This window comes from Rhinopithecus bieti, unplaced genomic scaffold (assembly GCF_001698545.2).
Source record: "Rhinopithecus bieti isolate Rb0 unplaced genomic scaffold, ASM169854v2 scaffold_37914, whole genome shotgun sequence".
Classification (NCBI taxonomy): Eukaryota; Metazoa; Chordata; class Mammalia; order Primates; family Cercopithecidae; genus Rhinopithecus; species Rhinopithecus bieti.
Window position 1 is genome coordinate 478,706 of NW_016816274.1, and position 22,249 is coordinate 500,954.

The window sequence follows — 22,249 nt, forward strand, 5'->3', positions numbered from 1 at the left end:
CCTTGTAATTCTAAAACTCCCTCAGCTAGAACCAGACTGACAGTAAAGAACCATCTGGGTAACTTGTTAAAAATACAGATTGCTCAGACCTCACTTCTAGAAATTTTGAGTCACAGGAATCTGTGTTTTTTAAAAAAAAAAATTCGAGCTGGGCTCAGTGGCATGCACCGATAATCTCAGCTACTTGGGAGACTGAATCCAGAGGATCACACGAGGTCAGGAGTTTGAAACCAACCTGAGAAATATAGCAAGACGTCGTCTTAAAAAAATGAAAAATTTCCTGTGTAATTCTGGAGCATGTCCAAGTTTGAGAACCACTGTATGTAGGAAATGAGGAACTGTCAAAGGGTCTTGGGAAAAATACTTCGGAAAGAGAGGCCAGGCACGATGGCTCACTCCTAGAATCCCAGCACTTTGGGAGGCCAAGGCGGGTGGATCACCTGAGATCAGGAGTTCGAGACCAACTTGGCCAATACGGTGAAACCCTGTCTCTACTAAAAATACAAAAATTAGCTGGACTTGGTGGTATGCACCTGTAGTCCCAGCCTTTAGGGAGGCTGAGGCAGGAGAATCACTTGAACGTGGGAGACAGAGGTTGCAGTGAGCCGAGATCATGCCATTGCACTCCAGCCTGGGCCATAGAGTGAGACTCCGTCTCAGAAAAAGAGAGAGAGAGAGAGCCCTTTTTTCCAGTGGCGAATTGCTTTACAGCATGTCAAAACGGGAGACGGGGAGACTTGATAAGAGAGTGTGTGACAGAACAAATCAGAAATGGCGAGCGCCTGCGCTGTAGCAGAGGCAGTGGGGCTGGAGAGGAGGCAAATGTTCAGAGGTATTTCTGAGAAATGTAATCCAAAGGACTAGATGATCTATTTGATGTGAAAAAGTGAAAAGGGGTGGCTTTTAGTTTGCAAAGGGTGCCCTTGAGAACTGGAAGTGACAGGTAAGCAGGAAGCATGGCTACGTGTACAACAGATGAATGTTACCTCAAGGTGGGAGACCAGGCTAGAGCTTGCCATGGCAGGAGGCCAAGGCTTGAGATTTGGCTAGCCAAGAGCCAGAGGCTCAGATCCGGGAACCCTGAGGTTGCAGGCTTGCTGACTACCCTTTGCCTGGGGACACATCCCCTTTGTTGTACCTGTGGCTCCTTGCCAGTAGTCATCTCGCATAGCCCTGTAGTTAGCTTTGGTTTTTTTCTTTGTTTTGTTTTTTGAGACAGGGTCTCACTCTCTCACCCAGACTGGAATGCAGTGTCGTGATCTCGGCTCACCACAACCTCCGCCCCAGGCTCAAGAGATTCTCCTGCCTCAGCCTCCTGAGTAGCTGAGATTACAGGTGCACACACTACCACCCGGCTAATTTTTGTATTTTTAGTAGAGACGGGGTTTTACCATGTTGGCCAGGCTGGTCTCGAACTCCTTGGCCTCTGGTGATCTACCCGCCTCGGCCTCCCAAAGTGGTGAGATTATAGGTGTGAGCCACCGTGCCCAGCCCCTGTAGTTAGGTTTTATCTCTAGTCTATATAACTCCCTGAAGCCAGACTATGGTTTATCTGTATGTTCTCAGACCCCGGCCTAGTGCTGACACATATTTGATACTCACTAATAATTTCTAGGTGAATGAATTTTATTAATTTCCTAGATAATTACAGCTACCACAGCCTCATTATATCTGAATAGTCCTTTGGCCTCATTTTTTGTGATAATTATATACATTTGTATTTCTGTAATTCTACATGCTTCCATTATTACTTTCCAAAATTCACATTTTTGTGATGAATAAGAGAGTAAGCAAAAGACATTCCTTTCTCCCAAGCGTTAATAACTGCAAGATGCCTGTATAATTAGTGAAACAGGCATCTCCTACACGCGCTAATTTAGATTCCACCAAAAGTGCTTGATTAGCAACAAAAAAAATTAAAAATTTTTTAAACTGAATTAATTTAAAACAAGGAATAATTTTCAATTTGCTTATTCAGACAAGTTGTATGGATCCAGAGAGATTATTTTTAAATAAGGTGTTATGGGCCAGGTGTGGTGGTTCACACCTATAATCCCAGCACTTTGGGAGACTGAGGCGGGTAGATCACCTGAGGTCAGGAGTTTGAGGCCAGCCAATTTTTGCATCTTTAGTATAGACGGGGTTTCACCATGTTGGCCAGGATAGTCTCCATCTCTTGGCCTCGTGATCCACCCGCCTTGACCTCCCAAAGTGCTGGGATTATGGGCGTGAGCCACCGTGCCTGACTTTTTTTTTTTTTTTAGTAGGATTTTGTTCTGTCACCCAGACTGGAATGCAATGGTGCAGTTAAAGCTCACTGAAGCCTCTAACTCCTGGGTTCAAGGGATCCTCCTGCCTCAGCCACCCCAAGTGCTGGGATTACAGGCATGAGCCACTGCACCTGGCAGCTGTTCCTAAATACAATTTCCAAGCAGATGTGAGTGTTAACTTGCTTTGGAGAACAACAACAACAACAAAAAAAAGCGTAGCTAAGATATTGGCAAAAACTAAGAAAACATGTTCTTTGGATTCTCATGTCTACATTTCAGCCTATTATTTGGAATGAATTCGTACATGTGCATAAATTGTACCACTCTAAGCCTATTGACTCTTTGTTACTTCCCTGTGTGTGTTGATGTTCTGTTTCCTGGATATGGCTGAATTATCCTGAAAATCTATAACTTCCTGTTTCCTTGATCTCCAGGGGACTGTTTTATGCTTCTCTACTCATATACATGATGTTTATATACTAGTCTCCTGTATTGACTCCACTCCTGTTTATGACCCTCTTGCTGTATGCAATACCTGTCATACCTGATTGGCCTTGCCCACCCCCTAGTTCTGGCTTCTCTGATCTGCCTTCATCTTTTGCTACCCCAAACCCTGTATAAATATTGTGTGCTAGGCTTAATGTGCTGGTCATTTGCCTGCTTGCTCTCAGATTCATTCATTTTTGTCCTTCTCTTACTCTGTCTATATCACAGGAAGCTGATTCCTGCCAACTGCATTTCCTGGGCTCATTTAACCATGCCCTGAAGGAATTAGGACAATGAAAGGTAAGGAGATAAAGTAGGAGCACTGGTAGAATAAGAGGAGGAGCCAACATATCCTCTCCCCTTTGATTCAGACAACTTCTCCACCATCACCTTCTTCACAATGGCCACTTTTCCTCTGCAATTGCGGTTCTTCTTCCCTGGCAGTGGGTCCAGGGCTTTGTTAACTCAGCTCCTCCCCAGTCCTAGAGGTAGATGGTAGAGGCTTCCTGCTATTACTACTCTCTGGGGTTCCCCTTCTTCTCCAGTTTGGCTTTCCAGCCATTCCAACTCCTTTGTAACTAGTTCCTGGTATTAAATTCACTGAACTACCTGACTTGGGCCCTGATGTTTGAGTGGACCTCACCTGACACACTGAGGCTGACAATACTTGGCAAGTTGTTAGGCAAAGAGCAGAACAATTATCATAATCTTAGAAGCATTCATGTAGGTATTACAAGGCTCACATCTCCAAAATGTCCAGTGGAGACGTGAAATAATTAATGAATATGTTACTGAAAATACACAGTACGTAGTGACAGTCATTTAAAATTTTTTAAAAGCCACTTTCATTTCGTTCTTCATTCTTTAGTAATCCCCATCAATAGAAAACCATGGGGAAAGGAGCAGAGTGTACAAAGAATGATGCTCACTCTGAGCCCAAAATAGCTCCAAGTGGATTTGCCTGCACAAAAGAAAGATGTAATCAGCACCCAGAGTAGGTAGCAAAACACAGTCAACACTGCTGTTCCTCTCAAGACCCTTGCTGCTCTCCCTCCAGAAACATACTCGCTCTTTGCATTGATTTGATCTTCCCATGACGTGAAAGCATCAGTTATAAGTCATATAATAAGCTTAATATATATAAGAGTCCAGGGCAGTTGTCAGTGGCCTAAATGACTAAAGAGTGACCCATCTTTTGAGACAAGCTTTGAAAAATCAGACTTTTGTGCTCTGTAAAGGGTTTTGTGGTTTTATGACCTTGGACAAGATCCAGTTCATCATGTCTAGCTTCTAAACAAATCTTCTGGTTTTTTTGAAATGGAGCAGAACTACAAGTCACAAGAGGGATTCGTTTTATTATTTAAACAAAATAAACGCATGGAAATGCATGGTTTAAGGAGCCATGCATTTGCTAAGACTGCTAGAACAAAGTACCACACACTGGATGATGGCTTAATGAGAGAAACTCATTGTCTCCAGCTCTGGAGGCTAGAAGTCTGAAATCCAGGTGTCAGGAGAGTTGGTTCTTTCAGAGGACTGTGAAGGAGAATCTGTTCTACGCGACTCTCCCAGCTTCATAGCCTTCTTGTGCTTAAGAATCCTAGGCAGCACTTAGCACTATACTTGTTGGCCATTTTAAACAGCAAAATAACCACCAAAAAGAACAAAAGTGTGAAAAATATGGTACTAAATAAACAGAAAAAGGACACACATATAGTAAGAAAGCTGAAGTGGGAAGGCAGAGTGTTGCTTTGTTGTAATTCAGATGGGAATGTGTACAATCAACAACTCAATTTTTTTTCTTTTCTGCGCATGTCTGCCAATGATCACAAAAGTGCTGTGTGTATTGATTCGGGGGTTACAAATACATTTTAGTGAGTAGGAGAATTTGCAGATATGAAAGCCATGAGAAATGAGTTTTGACTGTACGTCAGCCTGGCTTCTATTGCCTATAAATAAAAAAAAAAAAAAATTTTTTTTTTAAAGAAGAGGGCTTTATTTGCCTAGCAGAGTGGGTTACATTTACACTCCATATTTGTAATTCGTCATGTGAGACCTCAAAGGATGTTGGATAAGTGTGGTTAATGTCCAAGCCCTGCTGCTGATTATCTGAGTGAACTTGGTCAAAGGCACTGGTTTTCCGTGGGTCTCCTCTTACTATTCATAAACTGATCGTCTTGGACTACTATACACACACACACACGCATAAATATACACAGATTATCATCAAACTTTTCAAATCCAATACTCACATCCAACACTCACATTTTAAAATACTCAAAAATCAGGAAAATATATAAGAAATAGTACTCTAGACAGTGATATGATAGGACTTTTTTTTTTTTTTTTTTTTTTTTTTTTNGCGGTGACGTCTCCTTTTTTCTTGTTTTTGTTTGCTTGAGACGGCGTCTCGCGCTGTCACCCAGGCTGGAGTGCAGTGGCCGGATCTCGGCTCACTGCAAGCTCTGCCTCCCGGGTTTACGCCATTCTCCTGCCTCAATCTCCCAAGTAGCTGGGACTACAGGCGCCCGCCACCTCGCCTGGCTAGTTTTTTTGTATTTTTTAGTAGAGATGGGGTTTCACCGTGTTAGCCAGGATGGCCTCGATCTTCTGACCTCGTGATCCGCCCGTCTCGGCCTCCCAAAGTGCTGGGATTACAGGCTTGAGCCACCACGCCAGGCCGATAGGACTTTTTTACTGTATTTTTATACCTTTGGGTTTTTGAACTGAGAATGTATTACCTTTTTAGAAATCATTATTATTATTATTATTTTGAGACAGAGTCTCACTCTGTCACCCAGGCTGGAGTGCGGTGGCATAATCTTGGCTCACTGCAACCTCTGCCTCCTGGGTTCAAGCAATTCTCCTGCCTCAGCCTCCTGGGTAGTTGGGATTACAGGTGCCTGCCACCATGCCTGGGTAATTTTTGTATTTTTAGTAGGGATGGGGTTTTGTCGTGTTGACCAGGCTGGTTTCAAACTCCTGACCTCAGGTAATCTGCCCACCTCAGCCTTCCAGAGTGCTGGGATTTCAGGCATGAGCCACCGTGCTCAGCCCCTTTCTAGACATTAAACTTTAAGGTGAAGAAGAAAGAGGAGGACGAGGAGGAGTCAAGAGGAGGAGGAAAAAGAAGGAGAGGGAGAAGAAAGAAAACCCCTAATAGGCATTTTGCCTTCTGTATGGTAGGGAGCAGGGATTTTAAGCTCAGGTTATTCTATGATGATTAGACAACAAGGGTGTACATACTTACATATCTTTTTATAAATCATGTACTTAACAAATATCTTTCACGTATCTTCTTTATAAATCATGTATTTGTTAAGTACTTACTCCAGGGACAGTTGTTTGTATGTTATTGTATTTTTTTTCCTTATGCCTGTGAAGTAAGTATTAGGTTGCATCATATGAAAATGCAAATATTCAACCATTTTTGACCTGCAGAAATGTCCATTTCTTATACTCAACCCAACGTTAATGTTCCCATTTTAATAATGAAGAACCCAGGATTCACAAAAGCTGAGCAGTTGCTCAGTGGTGCCACAGTTGACAAAAGAGACTTTTGACCTGAACCCAGAGCTCCTGTTTCTACTAAATAGTGGGATGAATTTCACAGTAAATGCATAACTTTCTTTACCTATGTGTGAACTTAAATGCCACCAGGTGGCATTTCTTTAAACTTAACATAAATTAAGTCAAGATTTTCTCCCATCCACCACTTACCCTCCGTTCCCAAGAATTGTGTCTGGGAGGTGGCACAGACCTGGCTGCCTTGTTCTCCCCCACACCTTCCTTCTGCTGCTGCTGTGGCTGGCAGGCCTCTAGAACTCTGGTATCTTTCTGCCTACCTCAGCTTTGGAGGCATACATCCTGACTGCTCCTTATCTTTTCTTTTTTCTTTTTCTTTTTTTTTTTTTTTTTTTTGAGACGGAGTTTCACTCTTGTCGCCCAGGCTAGAGTGCATGTGCCACCATGCCCGACTAATTTTTTGTATTTTTAGTAGAGACGAGGTTTCTCCACGTTGGTCAGGCTTGTCTGAACTCCTGACCTCAGGTGATCTGCCCACCTCGGCCTCCCAAAGTGCTGGGATTACAGGCGTGAGCCACGGCGCCTGGCCTCCTGACTACTCTTAAGCAGAAGGTCTACCTCAGAGACCACTTGACCACTTCCTCTGAAATCATGAAGACTGTCTTGGATTCAGACAATCATCTAGTCTCAGGAAGGAGAAAAGTCCGGCTCTGACATACTGTACACACTCCAAGCCTCGAGTCTCTTCAAGGCAATGACTTTGAAATTTCAAAACCTTCATGTTTGACTTTGGAAATACTCTTAAATACCTCTTTGCTTATGGTTTCAAAGTCCATTTTAAAATGCAAAAAAAAAAAAAAAAAAAATCAGAGAGCAATTCTGTTTTCTTTTGTTCCTTTCTTGAGGAAATAAAGGCAAAATAACTGTTGCCTGAATAATGAGACTGAGTGGAGGGGTAGGGATAATGGAAGAGAACAGATGGGAGAAGAGGAAAAGGGAAGTTAATGGTCAACATTCTGTCCTGCCACATTCATTGGTTGTTCTTTTCTCCAACACAGCTTTTCAAGTAGCTCTCAAGTTTGAGAATGCCCATGAAATTGTTCAGGGGAGTTGCTTAAAATACACAGACCCTGCTTTATTTGGAGAATACTCTGGACCAATGAAAACAGGCTAATCTATAAGACTATGTTAATGTCCACTTGTGATCAAGTCCAGATTGAAGTAAGAGCATACAATCCTACAAAATAGAAGGAAATATTTTAGGTGAATGAAATTGAAATTTATTTTTCAACCAAGCGTTGAATAGCAATCCGGTGCTGTTCGAATAGCAACGCCCATTGTGACTTCGGATCCGTGGGCTTTTTGACTTGCCTGTGAAGCAGTTCTTTTAAACACAGATGGGTGCTGGGCCATTATTTAACCAAGACTCTTGGACCATAGAACTGCATCAAAACAGCATGACAGTTCAGAGGACAGTCAAGCAAAATGTACTTCTGTGCTATATCTAAATTGCAAAGGAGAGGAAGGACTCGGGAAAACAGTGTAATTAGAGGCAATTTAAGCTCCCTCGTAGGAGGAAAAGCAAAATAGTCTATATTTAAAATTGTAGTGGGAACTTAAAGTTCTAAGGTCGTAAAGGTAAGGCTCAGGGAACAAGGAGAAGGGAGGGCTAAAAGGAAGAAGGCACAGTGTGTACTCAGATACCTTAAAGAACTAGAGAAACAGTTCTGGGAGAAAATAATAGTAACATAACATTTCTCTTAAGCAGTACAATGAGAGACATCAGGCTGGCGAGAAAAAGAATAGGAAATGTGGGGAGAGGTTTGATAAGGTAGGGAGAACTGAGATGAAAGCAGATTGAATATCTATAACAGAAAATAAAATTTGATTTTTTAGGTAGAAATATTTTTCTAGTACAATGTCTCCAGGCATGCTATTCACGTTTAATTTAGATTATACAGCTTTATTGTGCTCACTATATGTTTTCCTTTTTTTCTCTCTCTCTTTTTTTTTTTAAGGTGGAGTCCCGCTCTGCCACCCAGGCTGGAGTGCAGTGACACAATCTCAGCTCACTACAACCAACGCCTCCCAGGTTCAAGCAATTCTCCTCCCTCAGCCTCCTAAGTAGCTGGGACTACAGGCGCCTGCCACCACACCCGGCTAATTTTTGTAATTTTAGCAGAGATGGGGTTTCGCCATATTGGTCAGACTGGTCTTGAACTCCTGACCTCAGGTGATCCACTCGCCTCGGCCTCCCAAAGTGCTGGGATTACAGACATGAGTCACCATGCACAGCCTATTTTTCTTAAACTACCTTAAAAAGTGCTACCCAATCTTTTTGGCCATAGTTCAGAGGAGGGTAATGGAGCCTCATAGAGTCTCAGAGAATTTCCTCTCCTGAGCGCTAATTTTGCTTTCCTACGTGGTCCTGCCGTACTGGGAAAATAAACATGGGTTGTTTCTTCGACAAGAAACAACTCCCAAAACAACTCTAGTTGTTAAAAGGAGGCAAAATACCAGTGTTTCAAGTTTTTCCTGTAAAAGCTTTCTTCTTGCACAAATAATCCTTCATGGCTGCGTAATACTTTATACTTTTAAAAGTAATGCACTTGGCCGAGTGCAGTGGCTCATGCCTGTAATCCCAGCACTTTGGGAGACCGAAGCAGGTGGATCATCTGAGGTCAGGAGTTCGAGACCAGCCTGGCCAACATGGTGAAACCCCGTCTGTGCTAAAAATACAAAAACTTAGCTGGGCGTGGTAGTAGGCGCCCGTAATTCCAGCTACTGGGGAAGCTGAGACAGGAGAATCGCTTGAACCCAGGAGGCAGAGGTTGCAGTGAGCCAAGATCGTGTCATTTGCACTCCCACCTGAACAAGAGAGTGAGACTCCGTCTCAAAAAAAAAAAAAAAAAGTAATGCACTTTCAGATGCATTACCTCATTTAAATTTCAGTACAGTCTAGCATAAAAGGCATTTTCTATACCATGTGTTTTTTACATGCTGCTTTTTCCACTATCAAAACCAATATACGGTTAGCATAGTTAGTTTCTTGTAACCTCAATACTTCAACCTTTCACAGTTTTCTCTTTATTGTTTCCTTTGTCTTTCCTCCTGACTAGAGAGCATTTTATGCTGCTGAGCAGTTCTCTTGACTGGCAAACTGCTAGTCCTTCACTTAGTGAACTAACCAGGACTTGTAAGACCTAGCAGTCTGGGTTGAGATACATATCTGGCCTCCTATGTCATAGCCAGCTGCCCAGTCACTCATTGGTAGTGGGAGAGTCACTGTGGCCTGTTGAGGCTGTTGAAGGACATCCAGGGCTATCACCCAAAGTTTGAAAGCCAGACTAGACTTGGCTTTGAACCCTAAATTTACCATTTAATAGCTTTGTGGTGTCCTCTGTAAATGATGATAACCACTTAATGTTGTTTGTAAGTTTCTGAGTGCGGTAGAGTTTCTGCCATACAGTAGGCATTGAAGCAGTTTCATTCCTCTCCCTTGTCTCATAGAGGGAGCACTGCCCAAGAGAGGAGTCACCCACCGCCTAGGAGACAAGGATAAGATATGATCTCCATTGAAATAGAGAAGTGAGACCCAGTGCACTGGCTCGTGCCTATAATCCCAGCACTTTCGGAAGCTGAGGCAGGAAGATCGCCTGAGGTCCACCTGGATACCATTATCCCAAGATGGCCCCAACAGTGCACAATGACCAGCCCAATGAGCCCCAGAATTATGTAACAACAAACGCAGACCTTGTCAGCCAATCAACATCACCCAGACATTTTACTTTCATAATGTGGGACAGAGATAGTTTTAGTGTTTCTGTTTTAAAGGACCTACCTCCTTTCTCTTCTAAAGCTCATCCCTGAGGGTCTCCTAGTTGCCTCTGTTTGTGCCACGTTCCCCACTTGGCAGTAAAACTTTTCCTTTCAGTCTCAATCTTAGGTCCTGAATAGTCTTTTTTGTTTTTTAACAGCACTTTGGAAGAATTTGTATCTTAGCCTTGGAGAAAGAGGGATGGCAGTTATTTCCCCATGGGAGAAAATATAAGAAAGCCCCTGTGAATTAGATACGATAGCTGTTGATTGTCTGCCTAAAGAAGGGAACAAAGCTGCAAGGGCTGCACGAAATGGTAGGAAGAAGTTGCTTCAACAGCACAACCCATCTCTCTGTGACTGGCAGTGGATGTGCTGACTCACTGAGGATGTGCTGAGTACATACATTGGCCAAATACCACATCAGGTACCAGAGATGGGAAGGTAAGAACATGGTTCTTATCCTAAAGACTTCAAAGCCTAGTGAGAAAGGACAGATGAAATAATGTAACACATTATGATGGTGGTTCATGCTGAAATATGAGCCAAGATGAAAATCCTCTGTGGTTATCAGAAGGGGTATGGTCAGTTCTAGCTAGGGGGTAAAGAGAAGGTGTCACACAATGGGGAATACAGATGCTAATTGAGGTCTTCATGTTGAATCTAGCCAGCAGTTATGTGAAAGTGAAATAAGTTATGGAGTTTATTGAAAGCTCGGATTTGTCCTTATTCTTCTATTTTCATTTGAGGCAGAGTCTCACTCTGTCACCCAGGCTGGAGTACAGTGGCATGATCTCGCCTCACTGCAACTTCTGCCTCCCAGGCTCAAGTGATCCTCCCATCTCAGCCTCTCAAATAGCTGGAACTACAAGCACATGCCACCATGCCTGGCTAATTTTTTTGTACTTTTTGTAGAGATGGGGTTTTGTCATGTTGCCCCGGCTGGTCTTGAACTGAGATTAAGCTGTTTGCCTGCCTCGGCCTCTCAAAGTGTTGGGATTACAGGCGTGAGCCACCGTGCCTGGCTGATCTTTTCAATTTATAAATAAATGTGTATTTCACAAATGTGTGTATATATATATGTATACATATGTGTATATATGTGTGTGAGTGTATGCATATATACGTGTGCATATGTGTGTCTATCGGGGATATGTATATATTAGAAATACTGGGCTTTCTTTTGTGACTATTGGTCTTGCTTCTCTAGCTTAAATGTTCAAGGTCTTGAAGCCATGCTTCTTCTGTTATACATTGTAGATATAATTGGTGATTTCCCCTGAATAAGCTGAAACTGGGGTCACCTTACTGTACAGTTATTATTATATATATATTATAATTATACATATATGTGCATGCACACACACACACACACACTCCTTTGACATTAATTTCAAAAATATCTTTCTCTCTTCTTTTTTAAGACTTCTATCTTTACTTTTCACCATGTATTTTCTTCTCCATGCTTGTCTTATAGTTTGCCAGCATCAACCAGCCTGGGACCCAGCAATGTGCACCTGGATCCCTGGAAAAGTGGAGCAAGCCCAGTATTATCATATTATATGTAGCCCCTGTTTCTATTTTCAAAACTCCATTCAATTCAGCAACTTTCAAATTGGCTTGAGCTTTAGAAAGTGCTGCTTTCTTTATTTGGAGGAGATGCTCCATGCCCAGCACTGCTCTCTTGTTAACCCTTAGGAATCTTTTCTCCTAATATTACATATGCTGAGGCCAGGTGCGGTGGCTCACGCCTGTAATCCCAGCACTTTGGGAGGCCGAGTCGGGCAGATCACGAGGTCGGGAGATCGAGACCATCCTGGCTAACATGGTGAAACCCTGTCTCTACTAAAAATACGAGAAAATTAGCTAAGCGTGGTGGCAGGCGCCTATAGTCCCAGCTACTCAGGAGGCTGAGGCAGGAGAATGGCATGAACCCAGGAGGTGGAGCTTGCAGTGAGCCAAGATCACGCCACTGCACTCCAGCCTGGGCGATAGAGCGAGACTCCATCTCAAAAAAAAAAAAAGTACATATGCTGGAGCTCTCTGTTTCAACCTGCCTAAAGCTGTCTCTCCTCCAGCTGTTTCAGAGTCACACTGATCCAAGGAACAGGGATTTATTCCTTTCACATTTAACAGGAGGAAAGCTTGAAGTAGCATAACCTAATAAAGATTCCCCAACTGGGCCAAAGACTCTGTTTCGTGTGCTGTTCCAGTAAGTGCCCCTCCCCAGCTAAGAAACTAAGAGGCAGAAATTCACCTATTCATCATTGTGTATCCTCTCTTGGGTAGTGGGGCAGCTGTGGTTGAAGCTTACCTCACAACCCCTCTATTATGGAGGCCACAAAAGCACGTTGAAAACTATAATGCATTATAGCAACATAGGGTACTACTGCAATTATGTTAGAAACAGCAACCCGTTAAAGAGAAAAGGTTTTTTGCGTAGATCACACCCACCCCTCATTCCTCTGTCACCATTTATGTGAGCTACTTTGGGACTAACTTGTTCCTTGGTGTCATTAAGAGGCTACTCATGTTATCACAAAGGGGTACAAAGAAGACTTCAGCATTTCAGGAGTATTCCTTTATTTTTAAAAAAATGTCTGGGCACCGTGATTCATGCCTGTACTTCCAGAACTTTGGGAGGCCAACGCAGGAGGAGCTCTTGAGCCCAGGAGTTTAAGACTAGACTGGGCAATACAGCAAGACTTCATCTCTACTAAAAAATTTAAAAAATAGCCAGGTGTGGTGGTCCATATCTGTAGTCTCAGCTACTTGGAAGGCTCAGGCAGGAGAATCGCTTGAGCCCAGGAGTTTGAGACCAGCCTGTGCAGGAATCCAGCCTGCAGACCCTGACCCAGTGATAGATGAGAGACGTACACTGACACAGATATTTTGCCTGTCAGTCTGGCTGAGGGGCTCTGCTGTTGGTCTGGAGCATCACCTCAATAAGCTAGCAAAGTTCGCATTTATTTAGTACAGATTAAATGACAAAGGTCTTGAGTAAACACCACTAGAGGGTAATTAACATTGCTCACCCCCCAAATAGAGAGCAATTATGCACCCAAGGTTGATCAAAGGTTGGTTTTAGGACTACATGAGTAAATAAGCTATTTAGATAAACTTCCCCACATTCCCTTATTATTTGCTTTTTTGCTATCAGCTAAAGGTAGAGAGGATTAGGCTGTCTTCAGCCAAATCTGTTACTGAAGCAATGTAAACCCCCACAGACTTCCAAGAAGGTTTGCTCCATTTCTTATAACTGTCTTTAAAATTTTTTCCACCAGCCTGACTGAACTCCAACAAGCCTGGTCAACATAGCAAGACTTCATCTCTACAAAAAAAAATTAAGAATTAGCCAGGTGTGGTGGCCCATATCTGTAGTCTCAGCTACTCAGAAGGCTCAGGCAGGAGGATTGCCAGAGCCCAGGAGTTCAAGGCTGCAATGAGCCATGATCATACCACTGCACTCCAGCCTGGGTGACAGAGCAAGACCCTGCCTCTAAACAAAAAAAAAAATCTTGTGCTGAACATTGATTAATTGTAGGAGGTACATGTATATTTTTTATTATCATCTATGCTTTTTCTCATTTATAAATGTCTCCAGATTTTTTTTTAATTCTGTGAGCAGAACTTCATAGCTACTAGGTTAGACTAAAACATAATTAATGTATAAGAAACAGGACCCAGTTCCATTGAATCCAAAGGTAAATTCTAAATCTCCCACATTTGTCTTTTTTCTTTTAAAATTTATTTGCTAATTTTCTTAGCATTCCTTTCCCCCGTTTATGCTAAGAATACCCAAAGTACTTATAGCAGCATCATTTATAATAGTAAGCAATTAGGATGTTAGGCACACTATCAAATGATATTCAGAATGGTAAGTCTAATGAATGAAATTGTGTCAATAAAAATGTTAAATTTTAAGTGTGACATACAAAATTATTTTTTTTTTTTTTTTTTTTTTTTTTTTTTTTGAGACAGAGTCTTGCTCTGTCACCCAGGCTGGAGTGCAGTGGCACCATCTCAGCTCACTGCAACCTCCACTTCCCGAGTTTAAGTGATTCTCCTGCCTCAGCCTCCCGAGTAGCTGGGATTACAAGTGTGCACCACCACACCTGGATAATTTTTGTATTTTTGGTAGAGACGAGGTCTCACCATGTTACCCAGGCTAGTCTCAAACTCCTGAGCACAAGCTATCCACCCACCTCAGCCTCCCAAAATGCTAGGATTACAGGCGTGAGCCATCATGCCCAGCCTAATATATAATGTTTATGGATGCCAAAGTATGTGTCAAAAGTATAAAATCAAGTGGTAGAATGGTAAATGCTGAGTTAATAAGAGCGATTTTTATATAATGATGAACATTGAGGTAGGAGAGAAATACAGTCAATAGTACATGGGGCCTCAGTAGATTGACAGTGTTTTCTCTTTTTAAAGGGAAGCAAATATGTGATAATGTTAAGATTTGAAAAAGCTGAAAGATGGATGGATGTGTGTTCCTTTATTAGTTTCTTGCTTATGTGCGTGAACAACTTCACAGTTTTTTGAATGCCATTGTTAAAACGTCATATTCCATTGTGCTGGTCGTTTGAACTTTTTCACTTATTCTGTTGAAATCTTACAGAAAACAACATGCAGAGAGAATTTTGGAAGTAGAAGGGAAGAGGACCCACGCAAAGTGGGGACTTGAGAGATACAAGTTACAGTTAGCAGAACAGGAAGCGAATATTCATATATTCAGAAAATTACAAAGAGGAACTCAAGTAAATAAGTTACCTAAAATTACAATAGAGGAACTAAAAATAATGAGACATCCATATCGGGAGGGAGGAGGGTGTAAGTGAACTAAGTTCTCATCTGTCAGAATAGGAAGGAAATCCACAGATAAAGCCTGTCTGTCTGATAAATAAAGAAGTGGCGATATGACTGTAGTATTTAGAGATAGGGAAGTAACCACCCAGAAGAATTTTAAAACTGTAGCCGTTAAAAGTCAGACTTGGTTCTAGGGTTTGAGTGGAAGGCAAAGGGGTGGGTTGGGGCGGGATAGAGCAGCAAAGCTTTCTTACCTCTTACAATAAGCTCTTAAGCATTGTTGATGTTTTGTAAATATGTGCATGTACTGCTTTCGTTAAAATAAATGTTTTGAAGATAACACAATAGTAAACCATCAGACCCGAATGTTCCTTTTTTCATATTCTGACCTAGTGCCTTTTCACTTTTTTTTTTTTTTTTTTTTTTTTTTTGAGACAGAGTTTTCGCATCTTGTTGCCCAGGCTGGGAGTGAAATTGGCCGATTCTCAGCTCACTGCAACCTCCACTCCTGAGTTCAAGGGATTCTCTCTGCCACAGCCTCCAACGTAGTCTGGGATACGGTGCCTGCCCATGCCTGGCTAATGTTTTGTATTTTTAGTAGAGATGGGGTTTCACCATATTGTCCAGGCTGGTCTCGCGCTCCTGACCTCAGGTGATCCACCTGCCTTGGCTTCCCAAAGTGCTAGGATTACAGGTGTGAGCCACCGCACCTGACCCTACTTACTTCCTTTTTTTTTTTTTTAGTGAAAGCAAGTTTACTAAGAAAGTGGAAGAATCAAAGAAACCCTATTCACTTCTTGACCTGTGTTGTATACTTGCTAATAAATTATGTATATTTTCGTCTTTTAATTGGTATCCTGGAATGATCCTTTTATTTCTGTTTTCTTCCTTTTATTTTTTGCCCTCTGCAAACATTTTAGAGTTGATTTTCTATACAAAAGTTTGAAGACTATTCACTTATGGAAAGCTTGTTTCTGACAGTTAAATGAAACAAGGGAGGTTTCTACAATTCAAATTGGTTTAAAATATGCCCATGACAAATAGAGACAGAAAGTAGATTTGGGCTGAGGGAGGGGGATGAACAGTAACTGCTAATGTGTTGTCATCATTTTTTCTGGGGTGGGGGATGAAAACATTTTGGAATTAAAGAGTGGTAATGCTTACACATCTTTGTGAATATACTAAAGTCCACTAAATTGTACGTTCTAAAGGAGTGGATTTTATGGCATGTGAAATATCTTAACAAAAAAATTCCTATGAAAAATATTGCAAGGGAATAAACAAAAATGATAGTCATTGTGTTATAATCAGGGGATGTTTTTTCTATTTTCTATTTCCCTAAAGTTTTGGTAATGTGAAAATAGTTTCATAATTTAATAAATATTTTATTTATTTTATTTTTGAGACAGGGTCTCACTCTGTTGCCCATGCTGGAGTACAGTGGTGCCTTCACTGCAGCCTCAACCTCCTGGGTTCAAGTGACCCTCCCACTTCAACCTTCTGAGCAGCTGGGACCACAGGTGCATGGCACCATGCCTGGCTAATTTTTTTTATTTTTCATAGAGACAGATTCTCACTCTGTTGTTCAGGCTGGTCTCGAACACCTGGGCTCAAGCAATTCTCCCACCTCAGCCTCCCAAAGTGCTGGGATTACAGGTGTGAGCCACTGTGACAGGCATAAGAAATATTTTAAAGTAACATAATTAGCCTGAATGCATGGTGCCATCTTCATTTGTCCAAGTTTTCCTGTTCATTCCATGACACTTTGTATTTTCTCCTGCACTCTAATGCATATAATTGTTCATACGTGAATCTGTTTTATTTATAGTTTTGGCTTTGGTGTTACTCTTTTTTAAAATACTGTTTTGAGACATGGTATCTTTCTGTCACCCAGGTTAGGGTGCAGTGGTGCAGTCATGGCTCACTGCAGCCTCTGCCTCCAGGACTCAAAGAGTCCTCCTACCTCAACCTCCCAAGTGGCTAGGACCATAGGTGTGTACCACCACACCCAGTTAATTTTTTTTTTTTTTTCATAGAGACAGGGTCTCACTATTGTCACCCAGGCTGGTCTCCAACTCCTAGGCTCAAGTGATCTACCTGCCTAAGCCTCCCAAAGTGCTGGGATTACAGGTATGAGCCACTGTGCCTAGCCTGGCATTACTCTTATAAAGGGTATACCATGGTAAGGCTATAAAAACATTTCTATGAATTTGTGAATTTTGTTCCTAGTAGTTTTGTGCTTTTTTTTTTTTTAGTCTTGCTCTGTCACACAGGCTGCAGTGCAGTGGTGCGATCTCAGCTCACTGCAACCTCCACCTCCCAGGTTCAAGTGATTCTTATTCCTCAGCCTTCTGAGTAGCAGCTGGGATTACAGGTGTGTGCCACCGTGCCTGGCTAATTTTTGTATTTTTAATAGAGATGGGTTTTGCCGTGTTTACCAGGCTGGTCTCGATCTCCTGGCCTCAAGAAATCCACCCACCTCAGCCTCCCAAGGTGCTGGGATTACAGACATGAGCCACCATGCCTGACCATACTTTGCTTTTTTATTAAAAAATGTTCAAGTCCTTGATCTATCTGGAATGTAGCTTTGTATATGGCTTGAGAGGGAATTAATATGATTTGTCCTAATCAATGACCAGATGTCATAAACCAATTCATTTTATATTATATATTGATGTTATTTAAAATACTAAGTGTGTGTGTGTATACAAAGTCTCTCTCTAAATTTTCTAGTCTGTTCCTTTGACTTATTGCCTATTCCTAAACCAGTACCATACTGTTAGGTTTTATGTCTAGTAGAACAAATTCCATCTTCTTGCAGTATATTTTAAAAAGCAAAAATCCCACAAATAAATAAATAAAACTTGCATCCAAATATGCTAAATGACTTGCTCATATATCATTTAGAGATACAATTCAGAGAATAATCTCAGTCTTCTGAGTTCAGTCATTTATTCGTTCTATTTAGCAGATTTTTATTGAGCATCTACTATATAACATAGTCTGTTCCAGCTTCTAAGGATCCAGCAGTGAAGGAAACACAAAAATCTATGCCCTCATGGAGCAAACACATATTCAACATTATTATTTTTTTTTTTTTTTTTTTTTTTTTTGAGACAGAGTCTCGCTCTGTCGCCCAGGCTGGAGTGCAGTGGCCGGATCTCACTGCAAGCTCCGCCTCCCGGGTTTATGCCATTCTCCTGCCTCAGCCTCCCGAGTAGCTGGGACTACAGGCGCCCGCCACCTCGCCCGGCTAGTTTTTTGTATTTTTTTAATAGAGACGGGGTTTCACCGTGTTAGCCAGGATGGTCTACGATCTCCTGACCTCGTGATCCGCCCGTCTCGGCCTCCCAAAGTGCTGGGATTACAGGCTTGAGCCACCGCGCCCGGCCTATTATTCATTTTTAAATAGCTACATCTCTGCTAAATTTTCCAGTTTTTGAGAAATAAATTTTAGTTATTAATGCAGCATAATTAGAAGAGTTGATATCTTACACTTCATATCTCACAGCTTATTTTTCTTACACATAACATTTTTTATTTTATTTATATATTTATTTATTTTAAGACTGAGTCTTGCTCTGTTGCTCAGGCTGGAGTGCAGTGGTGCAGTCTCAGCTCACTGAAACCTCCACCTCCTGGGTTCAAGCAATTCTCCTGCCTCAGCCTCCTGAGTAGCTGGGACTACAAGTGCACGCCACCACAGCCAGCTAATTTTTGTACGTTTAGTAGAGAAAGGGTTTTACCATGTTGTCCAGGCTAGTCTTGAACTCTTGACTTCAGATGATCCGCCTGTCTCAGCCTCCCAAAGTGCTGGGATTACAGGCGTGAGCCACCGTGCCTGGCCACATTTTTTTTTTTAACTCTACAGTTTCATTTCTCTTTTTTTTAATGCAAAGTAGTCTCTTCTCTACATCCATGGTTGATTTCAAAAAACCCCTTTGTAGGAGAATTCCGTGTCAAGAGCATAAGACTTTATGAAGCAAATTAGGAAAACTGAGGCCACTATTAAACTAGAAAGAATACATATTTTCCTTAACCATTTGTTCAAATAGGACAATACATCTGGCACATATTATGTATCTGAAATTAGTAATTAATTCCCATTCACCACTGCTTGCTTTGGGAGAACTTCCTAGAACTTCTCTTTTATGAAGTTTCAGCAAGACACATGATTATTTTATAACACATGATATTCATGATGAGTCTTTTTTTCCCTGTTGGTTCTGGTTGCTACATTTCTTGTTTTATGACTTAAATTACTTCTACTCTCTACACTTAGCAGAGCGAAGTCTCTGCTTCAGACTTAGCTCCCCCACAGAAGATGTGACTTGGACAAGCAAGGTAACCTCTCTAAGTTAGGTTTCTCCATCCATAAATTGATAAGAATAGTATGTACCTGCCTCGTAGGATTGTTGAGAAAATTAAGTGAGGTACAATGTGTCAAATTAATATCTCAATGCTTGGCACATAATACATGTTAAATAAGCATTAGCCAATGTTATTATTGAGATGTTTGTTAAGACTCTTTCACTACAAAGAACAGTGGTTCATCTGGGTGATGGGAGCAGGGGTATCATGACGGTATTTATGGAAATAAGAACTTTAAGAATTTTCTGGCATATCAAGAAAAGCTGTCGAGCTGGGCCTCTTTGACTCTGGAAGTCACTCAGGAACTAGAAGCATCCAGTGGAAGAGTCACCGATCTGAGTCATCTTGCTGCCTTGGCAAGTTCAGGGATCCCATAGATGCAGTGACTCAGCATCCCTCCATCTGTACTGCTACCATTCCTATTTCTACTAGTTTTTCAACTCTCCTATAAATACCTTTTGATTTTGGCTTACCTATAGCTTCTGCTTGTTCATAACTGCTCACTCATCCTTTCTGATAACTCAGAACTTCAACTTACTCACAATTTGTCAGTTCCACATGAATTTTCTAGGCAATAATGGCTGTTTGACTCAATAGTATCCCTATTAAAACAGAGGTTCTATGCTCAGCCTCCTCATGGGCCATAAACCCATAGAAAACTTGATGGCCTTTGGATCATGAGCACATTGCTGATTCTAGTCAGCTGAGCTGGGAGAACTGGGGACTGAGGGGTTCTGGAAGCTGGGTAGAGAACATGGCATAGAACATGGTGACCTTCTTAGTAGGACCTGCAGGCTCCGCAGTTCCCCCCAGAAATGGGCTGTGTGGTGACTGGCTTGTCTGTAAACTACACTTTAGGTAAATTACATCTCATCTATTCAACATAGCCAAAAAGAAATGTCTCACTCCTCCTCCATTTTATTACTTTGGTTGGTTTTGAAGGGCAGTAACCTAATTTGAACTAACTTAGACAAAAAGAGGAATTTATTGGCTCACAGGATCCCGGAAAGGTTTAAAAAGTTGATGTCCAAATCCAGTCTTCCCATATAACTTTGTTTCTTATTTTATTTTACTTTTACCTTTTTTTTTTTTTTTGAGATGGAGTCTCACTCTGTTCCCTAGGCTGGAGTGCAATGGCGCGATCTCAGCTCACTGCAACCTCCGCGTCCTGGGTTCAAGTGATTCTCCTGCCTCAGCTTTCTGAGTAGCTGGGATTACAGGCACATGCCGCCATGCCTGGCTAATTTTTGTATTTTTAGTAAAAATGGAGTTTCACTATGTCGGTCGGTCTCGAACTCCTGACCTCATGATCCACCTGCCTCAGCCTCCCAAAGTGCTGCGATTACAGGCGTGAGCCACCGCGCCCAGCCTGTTTCTTTCTTTGTTTTTTTTTTTTTTTTTTCCGAGACGGAGTCTCGCTGTGTCGCCCGGGCTGGAGTGCAGTGGCCGGATCTCAGCTCACTGCAAGCTCCGCCTCCCGGGTTTACGCCATTCTCCTGCCTCAGCCTCCCGAGTAGCTGGGACTACAGGTGCCCACCACCTCGCCCGGCTAGTTTTTTGTATTTTTTAGTAGAGACAGGGTTTCACCGTGTTAGCCAGGATGGTCTCGATCTCCTGACCTCGTGATCCGCCCGTCTCCGCCTCCCAAAGTGCTGAGATTACAGGCTTGAGCCACCGCGCCTGGCCTCGCCTGTTTCTTATTTTAAAATTAAACCCTATTTCCTTTGTTTTCTGATCCCCATAAACTGTGACTCCAAGTTTGAATGATCTAATGCTCTCTCAGTGACCTGTTTCTCACTTGGCGCATATGTGTATGGTTTGTTTTTAACTCCTCCAGGTTTCCTTCGAACTCCTTTTACTCCCTCACATTCTTCATGTTTTACTTTCTTTAATCTTGGGATTCATGTTACTTTCCCTTCCTGTATTCTGTCTCCAGTAACTGAGGTATCTCCATAGTGCTTCTCATTTCCTTTTAGTTTCATTCCATTCACTTCCCTAAAGTTCTCTCCTGCTTCTTCCTTGCCTCTTTCTCATTGAGCTCATGAAGTTCTCTCCACTGTCTCAAGACAAAGGTATCCCTGTTGGAGTAAGTAATCTTGATTTGCTTTCCTCAGCAAAAGTTCATGTTGGGGATCCCTGGTGCATTTTTTTTTTTTTTTTTTTTTTTTTTTTTTTTTGTCCCCCAGGCTGGAGTGCAGTAGTGCGATCTCGGCTTACTGCAAGCTCTGCCTCCTGGGTTCACGCCATTCTCCTGCCTCAGCCTCCGGAGTAGCTGGGACTTACAGGCGCCCGCCACCATGCCCGGCTAATTTTTTGTATTTTTAGTAGAGACGGAGTTTCATTGTGTTAGCCAGGATGGTCTCGATCTCCTGACCTCGCAATCTGCCCACCTCGGCCTCCCAAAGTACTGAGATTACAGGCGTGAGCCACCGTGCCTGGCCACTTTTTCTTATCCTCTTATTGCTATCTCCACTATTTCCTGAAATTCATCTTCTTGTTTTTATCCAATCTCTTCTAATGTTCCCTGTATCCCCTCTTTGTCTTATAGAATTAGTTAATTCCCTATATTCAAAAGAGTAAATGTTACCAGATATTTCCCGTATTGCTTTGGTAGGGCTGCTGTAATGGAGTACCACAGACTGGGTGGCTTAAACGACAGAAGTTGTTCTCACAATTCTGAAGGCTATAATCCAAGGCCAATGTGTCCACAAGGTTCATCTCTTTTGAGGCCTCTCTTGGGGTTGTACATGGCCATCTTCACCCTGTATCCTCACAGGGTCTTTCCTCTCTGTGTGTCTGTCTTAATTTGTGCTTTTCATGAGGACACCAGTTATATTAGATGGGGCCCACACTAATGACTTCATTTTAACCTAATTGTCCCTTTATAGACCCTGTCTTTGTTTGTGCTGCTTTAACAGAATACCACAGACTGGATAATTTGTTAAAAAAAAAAAAAAAAAAAAAAAAAA

The 22,249-nt window shown here is 42.0% G+C and overlaps 1 long non-coding RNA gene across 3 annotated transcripts in view; it reads left to right on the top strand.

Annotated features, from left to right (window-relative positions):
* The window catches only part of LOC108516962 (uncharacterized), a 49,564-nt gene that overhangs the window by 11,055 nt on the left and 16,260 nt on the right, over positions 1–22,249 (top strand). For 2 of the 3 annotated variants that reach the window (XR_001881962.1, XR_001881960.1), the window contains one exon: positions 2,985–3,056. This is a non-coding gene — a long non-coding RNA (uncharacterized LOC108516962). Of the gene's footprint in view, positions 1–2,984; positions 3,057–10,258; positions 10,848–22,249 lie in introns of those variants that run through there. The other variant, XR_001881961.1, reaches the window with a different exon arrangement.